Here is a 13871-nt window from a genome sequence, read left to right on the forward strand (position 1 = left end):
TGATACAAGTTTTAAAGAACTCGAACGACCTTCAGCAGAGGTCATCCTTCGAGACTTAAAATACGCGTGTACGTGATTAACTAAACATATATTTTGTTGTGTATGTCGAAATGAATGCAGTAAAAACTGATCTTGTTCTAGACATAAAAAAATTCCCGACGATTTATTTTATTTTACAAACGAATTAATGTTTACCTGTCTGTAGACTAGAAAAACACACACTCAAAAAGCATAGATCTTTGTTGTGCTTGTGTTAATTTAAAATGTTTCAAGATAATTCCATATCATAGTCTCTTTTTTTTTGCTATGCAAGTCATCACTGTCGCACTCGTATATTTTCTGTAATCACTCGTATATTTTCTGTAATCACTCGTATATTTTCTGTAATCACTCGTATATAATACAAGCTTACACTGAAAAACCTTTTCACTGAATTACATCATTTATACACAAAAGTCGGCTTTTCTAATTGTATTGGTTTTAAAGAAAAACAAAGTTTTAACGGTCGACGACAAAACGAAATTTGCAGTCTTCAAAAAGTGCTTCCTAACTGAAAATTATGGTTATTGGATTGGATAATATTATGTATTTGATAAGGGGAGTTAATGTCTTCGCGGCATCCATTCGTAATTTTATTAGTAGACGATAACCGGTAAAGTGGGTTTGAACACGTGATCTCTTTTCGCGCCATAATCAAAAATCTGCAGCGATAAAAAATATACTAAACCCTGGAACCATGGTTTAACATGCATAAGAAATATGAACGTCTAAAGGGGTAGCAGACTCGAATCATCTCTTGCAGCCGCATCCTGATTTTACTACAAATTATCATCTATTAAGGTGCTGTCATATTATGTAAAACTCAGCTATCAGAGTATACAGTATATGTACAGGTACTTTCTGAGATTTTTTTTAACTATTGAAAGGCTCTTTTGAATATTGAAATAAAACGTCTTTATTTATGTCAAAAAGCTCTGTTGAGAACGCGTGTGTGTTGATAATTAATACAGGTTTTACTGTTTAAATGTCCCGGCCAATTGTGATGTCCCCGTCCCTATAGTTCTTATTACAGAACAAAGAAAGGGAGCCATCGAAGGCTCAGATTTTTTGTGACTAAATTAAGCAGTTAAAATGAAACCCGTTTTTTAAATTATTTATGCCTTACTAATACAACGCTAACACTTACGTTACTAAGCACGTACCGTCACCATAACGTCCCGAAACCGAGTTTGAGACCGAGGCTCGGAATAAAGAATTCTATTTCTTTATTTCTTGAAACCGAATTTGAGACCCTGGTGCCCGTTTCCATCAAGTATTTTGGTCGTAAATTTAATATACTTAAATCTGTATGAACGTCCTTAAAGGCAACACATGGATTAAATTTATTTTCTTTGTGTTGCTTTTTAATACGAACTTGTATCAAAATGATGAAACTATAACACTAAAATAACTTTTATTTACGGCTTAAAAACACTAAAATCTTTGTTGAAGGGGCCCACGGGCTCGGAATAAAGATTTCTATTTCTTTCAAAATACAAGTTGAAGCGGCCCACGGGCTCGGAATAAAGATTTCTATTTCTTTCAAAATATAAGTTGAAGTGGCCCACGGGCTCGGAATAAAGATTTCTATTTCTTTCAAAATATAAGTTGAAGCGGCCCACGGGCTCGGAATAAAGATTTCTATTTCTTTCAAAATATAAGTTGAAGTGGCCCACGGGCTCGGAATAAAGATTTCTATTTCTTTCAAAATATAAGTTGAAGCGGCCCACGGGCTCGGAATAAAGATTTCTATTTCTTTCAAAATATAAGTTGAAGCGACCCACGGGCTCGAAATAAAGATTTCTATTTCTTTCAAAATATAAGTTGAAGCAAATTTACACATTTAAGTCACATCAATAATTATTTTTTAACAATTGGGCCGATTGTTCAGGACTTTGACAAAGTTAACTTAAGGAATGAATTGCGGGGTTGATGTCATTATCGGGGTATGAACGCAATTGGGTTGGTCAATGTGTGTGGAGGCCGAACAATCGGCCCACTGTTATGCAGAAAATAGAACAGTCAAGAACTATATTTGTATGCAAATATCCTAAGAACGAAAAACGTATTCTGTAATTAGTATTTGAAAAAAATGTCATGGGCATATTTGTCTCAATTTCATTATAGTCAATGCGGTAGCTGATATCATAATAATAATAATAATAATAATAATAATAATAATAATAATAATAATAATAATAATAATAATAATAATAAACAATAAATGTGCAAATATTTCCCAAAGCATACAACAAGCGCTCTGATAAAACTATTAGTATGAGAATAACCGACATACACACCATAATAATATATGAATATTATAATAAAAGCATTGATGTATTAATAATAGAACAACTCAGCTTTGGTTGAGCCTAAGGTATTTCTTATATTTCTGCTAAAACTCTGCCTTGAACGCGATATTTCTGACATAAAGATGGATATTATTTCATAGTGCATCTGCAGCATATGAAAAACCTTTAGTACCATATTATATTCCATATCTAAGCTGCAGAATTTAAATGGTAAAGCTTTAATACTACATTAAGTATTCGTCTACAAATGACTGGTTCTTTCAGAAACTATCAATTTTACGGACTGGCTTTGGTAACGACCGATCGAGGCATCACCCGTTTGTTAAACATCTTTAAAATATTTCAATTCTACGCCCGCTACTACCAAAATTACTTTTGTTTTGTTTAATTGAAAAACAACAACAATGACTATAAGTAGTCTACGCTTTTCGTTTAAAACTTCAATACAGTCAAACCCCGTTGGCTCGAACTCGCTTGGCTCGATTTCCTCGTTGGCTCGAACTCGCTTGGCTCGATTTCCTCGTTGGCTCGAACTTGATTGATGACCGATTTGTTTCGAATGAATGTAACAATTCTCGCTTGGCTCAACTTTTCCGAGGCTCGAGGTATTTTCGCCGGTCTATGGATTTCGAGCCAACGGGGTTCGTCTGTACGTATGTCTTTGTTTTTAAGATGCTATTCTGATACTTTGTAGAAACATTGCTAACACGGTTATTTTAAAATAAATATGCTCCTTAGAATAAACATTTTGGGAGACAATTCTATACATCATGTAACGTTTTCGTCTAAGGCAAACCGTCGTTCATCATTTATAAATAAACTATTTGTTTGTTTTCAAAGATCAAGCTCATACACGATCAATCAATGTAACGTTGCCATCGACAAAACAACATTTACGAGAACTAAATTTGTCATTTTTTCCCAAGGATTTAACCAAATATTTTTTATTATTGTATTTGAAGATACCATCGCCCAAGTAGATTCCATACATATCCAATCAACTTCGCAACCACTCACCAAGTTTAGGCCTCTAAAATCACAATTTCTCTCACAGCGGTCATAATCTTCCTCGTTGTGTTTATCATTTATAATAATACTCTATATAGAAAATCATTGACCGTTTCGAAAACAGATTAAAGACCAAATACCATTTAACGTGTAAATGTTCTAAACTTGTTTTGATCTATGTGCAGTAATTAATATATTTCTTCCGAAAAGTTTGTAGTCAATAACTATTATCATAAAAAATTGCCCAAGAAATCACGCAAGAGCCAAGGCCGGTATTAATTAAACATCTAAAGTCATTTCTTAACCTAAGTCGATTTTTTTTTAAGTTTTCATAATCAAAAAAGAGGAAAGTATAAGTTGTTTTTAAAATAAAGTTTGTATATTGAATAAAATCAATGTCTTTTAAGTATTTTAACTATTTTTAAATTATTATGTCATATGAGCAGTGAGGTACTTATGAAAACGACTTAATATAGGAAATTACTTAATATGTTTTGATTATACCAACCCAGCCCTTTTGGCCGCAGAGAACGCATTTGCAGTTTTCATTCTCAAAATAATATTATATACTAAGTCATTTATATTGATTCTTGTTTGTATAAGACGCTAAGCAATATTAATTCAAGGGCCCACTAAGCACCATTGGCTTATGTGAACACGTCCGTCGTAACCTTTATTGAATACATTACATTTAATTGCTACCATATATATGTTAGAGAAACAAATCAAAGGTTAACGCAAGAATCCCGCCATTTTGGGCTGACGTGAACTAGTCCGCCGTACATTTTACTTAACACTCAAGAAATGTTAAGTCTACCGTTATAAGATATGTTTCAGGGCCGTATATGTGTGTTTAACGTAAAAGTATGGGTTTATTTCAATCAAATTAATGAAATTTAAGTAAACCAGATAGTATTAAGTTCATATATCATATGTGTAGAGAGATACTTATCTTAAAAATGACTGAAGATGTTTTATAAATACCAGTCAAGCCTTTTTGGCCTCAGTGAACGCATTTGCAATTTTCATTCTCAAAAATATAAGTGATTTTGATTGATTCTTGTTTGTTTAAGCTGCCAAGAAATATTAATGCAAGGGTTAAAGTCCCATTGGCTTATGTGAACTAGGCCGCCATAATCTTTACTGAATACAATGTTTTTCATTGCTACCAAATATATGTTAGAGATACAAATCAGAGGCTAACGCAAGAATCCCGCCATTTTATGTCTGCCGTGAAATAGTCCGCAGTACATTTGACTCAATATGAAATAAATGTTTAGGCTTCCATTATAAAAATATGTTTTAGAGCTACAAATCGCTCAATCTTCCAATTTCTCCAAAAGGTTAAGTTAAGCCAATAATTATTGATCGTTTTTTGCAAGATATCGAAGAAAAAATAACACAAGAATCCCAGTCCCATTTGACGTAAGTGAACTAGTCCGTAATAATATTTACTGAATACTAAATTTTTGATTGGCATCGTTATGAAATTTTGTTTCAGATATACAATTCTGCCATTCTTCCAATTTCTCACAAAGGGTAAATTAAGCCAATAATTATTGATTGTTTCTCGCAAGACATCAAAGAATAAACAATAACCCAAGAATCCCGCCCTCATTGGCTTATGTGAAATAGTCCGCCATAATTTTTACTGAATACTATTTTTTTATTTGCGCCAATATAAAAATGTTTTAGAGCTACAAATCTGATATAATTTAAATTTTCCAAAAATGGGTTGAAGTTAAGGCAATAGTTATTGATTAGTGTTTTTCAACATATCGACTATAATAATAATAACACAAGAATCCAAACCCTTTTTGCCACAGTAAATTTTACAGTTTACTAATTTATTTGATTGCTACCATTTTGAATATATTTTAGTTTATAATTTCAATTTTTTTCCAAAAGGGTTAAAGTAAAGGCAATAATAATTGATTATCCCAGCCCCTTTTCACTTGCTTACGTGAACTATTCCACCGTAAAATTTGCTGGATAATAAATTTGATTGCTTCCATTTTAAATATATTTTAGAGTAACAAATGTGTCGTAATTTCAGTTTTACCAAAAGGGTTAAAACCTACAATAATTGATTATCCCAGCCTATATTGGCTTTCGTGAACTAATGTACCGAAAACTTTACTTGATACTATTTTTTTATTGCTACCATTTTGAATAAATTCTAGAGTAACACATCTGTCATAATTTCTTTTTTTCCAAAAGTAAGGCCAATAATAATTGGTTATCCCAGCCCCTATTGGCTTACGTGCACTAATCCGTCATAAATTCTTCTAAGTCTCTCCGGGGTCCTTAAACTAAGATCCTCTGGGTGGGTCACAAGTAATTTCCCTTCCATTGTCTTCATACTGTCCAGCAGCAACGTCCAGAGAAAGAACACAAATAGAAGTAGAAGGAGGAGGCAAAAAACAACACCTTCTGGTAATTGTTACAATTCTAATTAACAAAGTCATCGTAGCTAATAATTGCTAATAGCTAAATCCCTATATGACGATGTAGGTTCAGGATTAGCGCAGCATGCGGTCCCGGCAGCCGGGTGGAATGTTGGCCTCTCGTCGGAAGCAGATAGCGCGGTCGTCACAGCCACTAATGGGTTTGTGTTTACATTGCTGCAAACGCAGGGCCTCGCCGTACAAGACTAGGCAACTGGGCAAGGTCGAATCAGTGTAGATATCATGAGAGGTGAACACCAAACTAACCATTTTATCTACTTCGTTATTCATTGTTAGTTAAACCGTTTTCGCTCTTAGCCGTTATATCTATAACGTAATAACATTTGTGGGCGGATTCTGTGCTTTAGTTTTAACATTCACTCTCATTAAAGAAAATTGTAACGAATGTCGCCATCTACAGGAGCGGAAACTTATGCGTACACTGCCTTGATTCGTGTTTGTTTATTTTGAAAGTATTCATTCTAAATAAAGACAACTGTAACGAGCACATGTATAGTTTAGGGTGCAGTTTCATTTCTAATGCTCTGATTCGTGTTTGCTTATTTTGAATTTTTTCAACCGCAAAAATGTCTTGATGACGAAATCTGTGACGGTGCATGGCATGATCGAGTTTACTTAGGTGGCAACGGAAACAGTTAAAAGGCGCATTGGTATCGATGATTGTATTCCTGGCGTCACTCTGGATACTTTGAATCCAATGATTTCAACCGCAAATAAGAAACTTGTAATGCATGATGAAGCAAGTATTTGTAGAAATCTGTAAAGGTAACTAGGCATCAGGGCCGGTCTTCAGTAATTTCCTAACTTAAGTCACTTTCCTAACTTAAGTCACTTTCCTAACTTAAGTCACTTTCCTAACTTAAGTCACTTTCCTAACTTAAGTCACTTTCCTAACTTAAGTCACGCTTTCCTAACTTAAGTCACTTTCCTAACTTAAGTCACTTTCCTAACTTAAGTCACTTTCCTAACTTAAGTCACTTTCCTAACTTAAGTCACGCTTTCCTAACTTAAGTCACTTTCCTAACTTAAGTCACTTTCCTAACTTAAGTCACTTTCCTAACTTAAGTCACTTTCCTAACTTAAGTCACTTTCCTAACTTAAGTCACGCTTTCCTAACTTAAGTCACTTTCCTAACTTAAGTCACTTTCCTAACTTAAGTCACGCTTTCCTAACTTAAGTCACTTTCCTAACTTAAGTCACGCTTTCCTAACTTAAGTCACTTTCCTAACTTAAGTCACTTTCCTAACTTAAGTCACTTTCCTAACTTAAGTCACTTTCCTAACTTAAGTCACTTTCCTAACTTAAGTCACGCTTTCCTAACTTAAGTCACGCTTTCCTAACTTAAGTCACTTTCCTAACTTAAGTCACTTTCCTAACTTAAGAATCTCAATATTCACATGATATAATGAATAATATACTAATTTCTGAAACACATTTTCATTGGCTTTGCTAGAAATTGGTCATTGCAAGAACATAGACGATCTATCTCGATCTTGCTTAAATTTTAACATGAACAAAATAATTGAACCATCAACGAGAGTCTATTTTCGATATGTATCATATTCGTTTAAAATTGAGTTACAGGGACAAGCTCATGCCACATACTTGATGTGAAATGGGCTATTATAGTATAGATATATGCAATTACAAGTTAATTATACACATATCCGCCTTAAAGATGCACTCTTACTCCCAAATCAGATTTTATCAAAATTAATTATATTGTTTTAATATTGCAAAAAGGATGAACAAATTTCGAAACACGTTTTTTCTACCTCACGAGACTATAGAAGACCACAGTAAATCTTTAAACATTCACCAATCATTTAACATTTTTTGCATTTCTGCTATCAATTAAAAGAGCGGTTACAATCTTGTTATCAGTAATTAATGTTTTTCATAAATGCACTATTTAGTAAGTTAAAGGTTTATCAGTCAATATTTATGATCGGCATGCATGTGTATGTTTTGATTTTAAATAAGAGTGTCATTTTAACATAAATGCAACTAAAACCATAATGCTGCAAGGGTTAAAGCAACATTCACGCCTTAACAATTAATGTCACTAAGTAATAAGTAGATGGCATTGATTAAAATCTTTATGATTAAGAATGGGCGGAATGAACGTAGCAAACGAACCCTTCTTAATCATTAAGATTTTAATTCATCTTATATAACTGACTTAGAATACAACCTCATTGGCTGATACATTGATAACGCAAAATCTTACGTAGGGAGTGTGTATCGGATGAGTGACAGTGGGCGGACCTTTAAACACCCGCGAAGTTGTTTTTTAATGATAAAGCCTAGAACTTAATGCATGCTTTTTATTGGCTATAAAGGTAGGCCGAATTCTAAAAGCATATGGCTGCAGGAGTAAAAGTAACACTGAACGTGAATAAAACCCTCAATGCACTATAAAGCTGCTATGGTTATCAATCATTCGAGAAATGGCTACGACAGAGGTACTTAAGAACTAGTCATATACAGGAGTAGAAGCAAGAAGTGGTTGTCTGGTTAGCGCAGTGGTTAGCGCGCTCGCTTCCCACCTACAATGTAGGCGACCCAGGTGCGACTCCCAGCCTGGGCGCATGTGAGTTTGGTTAGTGTTAGTGGTCACCAAGATGAACAAGTGGGTTTCTTCTGGGTACTACGCTTCACCCCACTACACAAGACCACAGTCTCGCGTAAAATCCGTCTATTTTTCATAGAATGCTCTGCCCTCTGCGCTTGCGCGAACTATTATTGATAAAATCGTGCTAACCAGACTGAATAAAATAATGGTGTAATAACTTGTTTCACAATCGTTGTAAAATAAATATGTTTAAGGAGTGATATACAGGATAATACTGACAATCTCCCCATGTCCAATTAATATAAGTCCTCTGTTAGGTCACTGAAACCTAATTATTATGACAACCTTTGATATGTATAGAAGGATGGCAAATCGTGTAGTACAGATTTGGTCAAACAGTCGGACAAGCCTTTCAATCAAAGCATTTGTCACCAAAGGTAGAAACGACGGTATTCAAGTGGACGTTTTAGTGGAGTTGACATAATCGTATAGGTACATAGTAGTTTAAAAGATTATAACTGGAGTCTTCTTAGAGAGTTATATTTTTAGATTAGAATTACATGTATAAATATGCAGCCGGAGTCAGTTTTTTTGTTAAATAATTTTCTAGTAACTGATTTAAAATTTCAAATTTAATATAAACATTAAGTCAATGCCAGGTAGAAAGTAATAGTTTGATGACGTGAATTAAAATCTTAATGATTAAGAATTGGGCGGAGTGAGCGTTGCGAAACAGCCCTTCTTAATAACTAAGCTTTAATTTAGGTCATCTAACTGACTACAATACAACCCCATTGGCTGACACATTGTCAACGCAAAATCTAACCTAGGGAATGTGCATGGGATGAGAGGCAGTAGGCGGACCTTTGAACACCCGCGAAAGTTGAAATTCTTATTGATTAAGCCCAGTTCTTCCCGATTGCCTATCTGCAGTTTCAATTGGCTGTAAGTGTAGGTTGTATTCTAAAAACAAATGCTGAGTGAATTATACTCAGCATCCAACGTTTTATTAGAAAGAGCTTACTATGAATTGATGTTCGCACATACTTGTGGCCAATGGCAATGGAGGATTTACCCCATTTACTGTAACTCCATTTCATGTAGAGCAGATTTGAAGGTGAATACAAACAGTTATTGTCGTAGAGAGTATTTTACAGGTCTACATGATTTCGTTCAGTCGTCAATTTTTCATAGATCGCTCTGCCCTCTGCGCCTGCGCGAAGTATCTATGATTAATAGTTATGCGTGTCGTTTTCTGGAGGCAGTTGAAGCTTACGTCATGAACCCGAATTTGAAATAAAAGTGTAATCAGGTATCAACTCGTTTTGACAACTATTCAGGGCACAATATTAAAAAAAAATCTCATGTACGTTTCTTCCTTTAATATGATCTTTATAGTTTCAAGTTTCAAGTTTTATTTATAATATACATACAGTCAATCAAATAAATTCAGAACCAAAAAGTACAATATTTTGTTTATCGTTTTGAGTTAAAAAAAATATCATGTATTCTCATAGTCGAAATTTATAAACAGTCTGTTGATTTTTAAACGAAAAGTACCATAAACGTTAATGTCTCGGTGTTTTTCAATTTTTGTACAAACATTAATCTATTGTATTTGTTTTTATAACATATTCACATAATCGCTAAAGTTTACCATCGCCCGACACTCATTAAATGAAACTAACTCCTGGGTGGTTTAACTTTCGCGCCAAAATACCACGTGATTATACAAAGGGTGGAGCAAATAGGTGAAATATGTGCGAACTCCAAATAGGTTTCTGTGCTCCAAAAACATAAATGACTCACAATCATATCGGAACACTCGCCGAATGGACAAGGCCCGAGAGCGAGTATAAATAAGCTTACACACTACTAACATAAGGTAGTGTTCATTTTGGCGACCTACAGAAAATGGTCCGAGCATTATCGGACTACGGCCTCGCTGCGCTCGCTCCAGTTTCAGTAGTTCGCCAAAATGAACCCTAACATATACGTTATATGTTGTACCAAACTTGAGATGCTTGTTTACTTTGTTTAGTGTGTTTATTAAAAAAAGTATATAAGTACAAGCCCCACGTCATCACTTGTGATAAAAGAACTTACAAGCCAATGAAATAGAAATTTAATAAAATTTCTCACGACTTCTCTTTGTTTAAAGAACGCCTATACCAGTATACTCAACACATACCGATGCAACTTTTATGAAAACAACTCTTAACGAAGGGGAAAACATTGCAAAAACATCCTTGAACAGTTTGCCCTTCCTTTGATGAAGTATAAGAAAACAGTTCCCTTTAACTTAGAGTGTTTTGACTTTAGGATATGTCCGTGTAAAGTTTTGGGACGATTGAGAGAAACATCCTTAATCTAATATGCGTTTGAACGAATATGCCATTTAAAATAAAAAAGAGTATCGTTGGGAAAACAAGATGTGATCCAGACTTTTGGATAATATAGCAGTAAAACGTAATTTAGAAATAAAACAAAACAATAACAAATTCAGCATGGATTTATTTTCCCCAAACATTTGGCATACCACTCGCAACATTTTATAAGGCATTGCCTTATTGGTGATATGTTTAGGGTTAACTGACTGGTATGTTTTGGGCTTTTCAACCATCTACCCCATATACCCGCACATAATCATCAAAAACAACAACAACAACAACAACAACAACAACAACAGAAACAACAAGAACAGAAACCAACACCACCACCACCACCACCACCACCACCACCACCAACACCACCACCACCACAACAACAACAACAACAACAACAACAACAACAACAACAAAAACACTATCAAAATAAAGCGTTCTTATTAAAAGGTGCTGTAATCCTGAAACAATTACAAGTATTTTACTTACCTTAAATTTGTTTGATTTTGAAAGTTTGAAGGGGGGGGGGGGGGGTTATGTCCACCTATACAAAAACGACCGGGAGGAATTTTTGTTCGGAAGGATTTTGTCTGCCCCCGGATTAGAAATTTATTGGATATGGCCAATGGTGAATAATAAGAATTACAAAATGATAATTTGATAATTGACACAGCTGATTTAATTAATACCTTTTTGTCTAAAACCACAACACGCTTTAAATATCAGATACGTAAGGACTACCAAAAACTCTCGGCTCTACCATAGCGATACACACATGCAGAATACGTAGTTAATCATTTGTTTGGATGAGTTAATCAACTTATTGCGAGGCAACCACAATGATTAAAGTGAAAAATCCTGTGTGTATTATTGAAGTGGGTAATATGCCACAAATAGAACTCTAATCTTGGGTGTTCCGTGTAATGGGCACGTCTTGCGCCCTCAATTTCGAATTACCGAAACACCACGTTTTAAGTTGAAAAACTATTTAGTCGAACCCCGTTTGCTCAAACTCGCTTGGCTCGATTAACTCGTTGGCTCAAACTGAATGTTAAAGACCGATTTGTTTACTACTGAATGTAACAATTCCCGCTTGGCTCGATTTATCCGAGGCTCGAGGTATGTTCGCAAGTCCCTGTGAATTCGAGCCAACGGGGTTCGACTGTATGGTTCGATATGATAAACATGGGCACTTTAATTTATATGAAACGGTTTGACAAGAGCAATATTTGACGTACGAGCCTCAGGGTATTTAAAAACGTAATGTTACTTGATTAATTACATATACACTTGTATATACAAAAAAATAGACCAATATATTTCCTATGCACGTTATTGCACTGTCCAAATACTGACCGGTGTATATGGGATACATTGCTTAGTTATCATTACTTATCATTTCTGTATCAGCTTTTACGAAATATTCAGGACAATGTACAATGTATGAACTATCAATCGTAACTTTCTAAAGCACCCTTGATAAAGTGAGGTTAAATAGCGAAAAATTTATATCGGAGACATAAGTGAGGGGGCGGGGGGGCGCCAACCGTCCGACCGACCGACAGACATACATACATACAGACAGACCAGCGTTTTTATGACGACATATGATAAACTGTTTCCGGAATATAAAAAGACACGTCAATATTGAGTTTAATTTTGTCTACGAACATTGCTTTTCGCCCAATCATGGACAGTTCATTTAAAGATCATGCATTAATATAATATATACAAAATACATACAACATATAACGACAATACATATACTGACGGTTATTTGTATTGAGGCGTGTCTTTCAATAGACATGCCTGTACGCCCTTAACTTTCAAATTGACTAAACTCTATTTTTAAAGTCTGTTTATGCATCGTGCAACCATCCATCCGCCATTCAAAATAAGATAAGTACGCGGTCATATGTGATTCAATCTAATATATTTACACCTCAACTTCCATTCCTTAAATGAACTGCCTTTCGGCAATTGCGTTCATCAATCGATGAACGCAACATCTTCGGATATGTTCGGATCGTAATTCATTGCATAACAATATACATGAAAGCTATTGATCTTGCTATTGGTTGTATTGTGTCTGCAGGTCCCGTAAAATATAGATCAACATTTTAAAAAGTGTTAGTTTATTATATTTTAAATATATTGGTACCAGAAGTGTTTCGATTTTACGTTTTAAAGTGATTTCAAGTGGTTGATCTTTTCCCGCGTTATTGTGACGTCATTTGAAAAATTATTTCCGGTTTCTGTCGGGTCGTTCTATTTTTAGAATGGGTAAGAAAGGATTACTGAAAGGTTTTCTTTAATGAAATGAAGTCTTTTTTTAACAATTCTTGAATGGAATAATGAACAATTGGTGTACGTATAAGGAATGGATTGCGGGGTTGATGTCATTATCGGGGATATGAACGCAAATGGGCTGGTCACACACACTTTGACCAACCCATTTGCGTTCATACCCCGATAATGACATCAACCCCGCAATTCATTCCTTATATGTTTATTTGATATGCAGCATTGTTGTTAAATGTCCTATCATGTTCAAATTCATCCAAGAGAAGTATCAAACATTTTACTTGGACCTCAACAGGGAAAAGCTTACTAGAAAAACCTTATTTAGTGGTCAACATAATATTTTGTCCTATGGCAGTATACTTCCAATTTGCCAATACATTTATTTCAGTAAATCAGCGGTCACTGAGTCAGCCGTTATTGGTTCTAGTCAGGTGAGGCAAAACACGTTTATGCGGCGATGCTGCTATGCAGCGTTACAAAGCATCGAACCATTTATTTTTGTGAGTTCATGCGAATTTTTTTAACCATTTCTAAATGGTACGTGCTGGTCGTTCCAGCTGTGAAAAAGGTATTGCAAACGTTTATGTTCACAAAATCAGTATAAAACAAGATTTGAAAAAAATGTCAAGTTTGCTTGTGTAGTTTTGAACATTTTCATGATTTTAGGTGATTAACGCTAGAAAGAAAAAGTGAAAGACATTCTAGTTGAAGTTTTATCTTTTGAATAAATTACAAATAAAGTACATTTCAAAATATAGTTATAAAATAACACGCCAAAATC

The sequence above is a fragment of the Mya arenaria genome, chromosome 7 (assembly GCF_026914265.1).
Source record: "Mya arenaria isolate MELC-2E11 chromosome 7, ASM2691426v1".
NCBI lineage: Eukaryota > Metazoa > Mollusca > Bivalvia > Myida > Myidae > Mya > Mya arenaria.